The sequence below is a fragment of the Sorex araneus genome, chromosome 3 (assembly GCF_027595985.1).
Source record: "Sorex araneus isolate mSorAra2 chromosome 3, mSorAra2.pri, whole genome shotgun sequence".
In the NCBI taxonomy this organism is placed as follows: Eukaryota; Metazoa; Chordata; class Mammalia; order Eulipotyphla; family Soricidae; genus Sorex; species Sorex araneus.
In genome coordinates, this window is record NC_073304.1 from 185,555,374 (window position 1) to 185,558,411 (window position 3,038).

A 3,038-nucleotide genomic window follows, 5' to 3' on the forward strand; every position below is an offset into this window, starting at 1 on the left:
TGCCAGGAGTAATTCCTGAGTGCAAAGCCAGGAGTAACCCCTGAGCATCGCTGGGTGTGACCCAAAAAGCAAAACAAACAAACAAACAAACAAAAAAATGAACAAAACTCTAAACAATGCAGAAGTAAAGCATATAAAGTAGGAAACAATACTTGCAAAATTTAACTTGCAAGGGTCATAGTGATAGTACAGTGGATAGATAGGGTGTTTGCCTTGTATGCATCTGACCCAGTTCAATCCCTGGCATCTCATATGGTGCCTCGAACCCTGCTAGGAGTGATTTCTGAGCACAGAGCCAGGAGTAAGCCCTGAACACTGCCACGTGTTGCCCTTCAAAAAAAAAAGATTTTGGGGGGACCGGATTCAATTCCTGGACCCCATATGGTCTCCCAGGCACTACCAGGAATAATTCCTGAGTACAGTGCCAGGAGTAACTCCTGAGCATTGTTGGGTATGGTCCAAAAAACAACAACAACAAGAAAGTTAACTTGCCATCTCCCTAGCCACCAAGAGTGGTCCCAAAACAATTAGCTGGGAATGGTTCCCAAGCTTGGTCAGGTGAGGCGTCCAAACAAAAAAAAAAAAAGAAAAAAGAAAAAAACACACACACACATTCTGTATTTGTAGGAACTGTTGATAAAATTTAGAATTTAAAAGACTTCAAATTTTAATATTGTAACAATTTTTTTGGGGGGGGCCACACCTGGCGATGCACAGGGGTTACTCCCGGCTCTGCACTCAGGAATTACTCCTGGCGGTGCTCAGGGGACCATATGGGATGCTGGGATTTGAACCCGGGTTGGCCATGTGCAAGGCAAACGCCCTACCCGCTATGCTATCACTCCAGCCCCTAATATTGTAACAATTTAAAAAATAAAAGTGGAGGGGCTGGATCAATAGCACAGTGGGTAGGGCGTTTGTCTTGCATGCGGCCGACTCGGGTTTGATTTCCAGCATCCCATATGGTCCCGAGCACCGCCAGGGGTAATTCCTGAGTGAAGAGCCAGGAGTAACCCCTGTGCATCACCAGGTGTGACCCAAAAAGCAAAATAAATAAATAAATAAAAGTTGGGGGGTCAGAGTGATAGTACAGTAAGGTTTTTGCCTTGCACATGGCTAACCCAGGTTCAATCCCCAGCACTCATTATGGTCTCCTGAGCACCATTAGGAATGATTCCTGAGTGCAGAGCCAGGAATAAGCCCTAAGCACCACTGTGTGTGGTCTTAAAACCAAATAAATTAAAAATTAAAGTTGGAGGGAGTCAGAGATAGCATAGTGGGCAGGGCTTGCCTTGGCACATGGCCAACCTGGATTCAATCCCTGATGTCCCATATGGTTTCCTGAGCACTGAAAGAAGTGATCCTTGAGCATAGAACCAGGAGTAAGCCAGAAAAAACACCACGTATGGCCCTAATCCAAACCAAAATAAAAACAAATGTTGGCGGGGCCAGGGAGAGAGTACAGTAGATAAAGTCCTCACCTTGCATATGACCAGCCCAGATTCAATCCTGGCATCACACATGGTCCCTCACATTACTGCCTGGAGTGATCCCTGAGCACAAAGCCAGGAGTAATCCCTGAGCACCGCCAGGTGTGGCCCAAAAGCAAACCAAAAAAATTATTTTTTGAGGGGAAGGGGCTACACCTGGCGGTGCTCAGGGCTCACTCCTGGCAGGGCTCAGGGAACTATTTGGGGTGCTAGGGATTTAACCTATGTTGGCTGCCTGCAAAGGAAGTGTGTCATACCCGCTGTACTATCTCTCTGGCCCCCTAGAAGTTTTCATTTATTGGCATTTGTAAATCCTTCACAATCTAATTTACTGCAATTTCTTTTATAGGGGTTGGACCCCATCAAATTGCATTTACTTTTTTGTTGTTGTTGTTGTTGGGATTGGCTCTGGGCTCAGAGATCACTTCTTGGTGTTCTGGGGGACTACCTTTGGTTCCGGAGATCAAACCTTGGTCATCCACGTGCAAGGCAAGCGCCTTGTACTATCTCTCGGGTCCTGCATTTACTTTTTATTATTGTCTTAAAATTATGGGGAGAGGAAAAGGCTGGGCTGCATTCAGGGTATCAGAACCTGGGTTGGTTGCATACTTGCAAGGTAAGCTCCAGAACTCCTGTACTAACTCTACGAGACCCTTGATATGTTTTTGTTTATGGGTCACACCAATGATGCTCAGGGCTTATCCCTATTTTCAAGTTCAAGGATCACGCCTGGCGGTGCTCAGGGATCTAACCAGAGTTAGCCACGTGCAAGGCAATTGCTTTATCCTTGAATTACCCCCTTGTTTCTTGAAATGATTCTTAAGCGCTTGGATGTACCCAAGAATCTGATATTAAGGCAGGAATGTGATTCTCCCCGCCCCGCCCCGAGGTGCTGAGGAGGGGTGGGGAGGAGCTCTAGTCTTGGTCGCTACTCGGGGGTCGCTCCTCACGGTGCTCCGAGAGCCATACGATGTCAGGGATCAAACCCGGTGGTCCTGCGCATCGCTCTAGTCTTTGAGCCATCTTTCCCCGCCCAAAAACGTGAGTCTTATACCTACAGCAAGGAGCTGTAATCGCTCCAGAGTCCATACGTCTGTGCAGCGCTAAGTCCAGCTCATGCGCATCAGGACTCTATTTTTTTTTTACGTTGTTTTTTTTTTTCCTTCGGAGAGTGCGCACCAAGAAAGACAAAGGTGGGGAAAGTGACCAAGCAGTCATTTAAGCGCATGCCCATCTCCAACTTGCCCAAGGCTGGTGGAGGTCGGTGGTGAAGTGGGAGGTCGACTAGGAGCGGCTGAAATCCAATCCGACACGGTGCGATCGATCCCTCCCTCCCTCTGATTGGTTCGCTTCCACTGTTGTGAGGCGGGGAAAGGCAGAGATGGGCTCAGTGGAGTGGTGGGGTGGGGAAGAAAGAGGGCTCCTGGCAATGTGCGCAAGCGCCGTGAGCGACCAGGAGGGGGCGTGAGAGAGTGCGCGAGAGTGGAGAAGCCCTGATGTGCTGGCTAGCGCGAGCTGGGTCGGCAGCCTCGACGCCTGCGCCGTGGG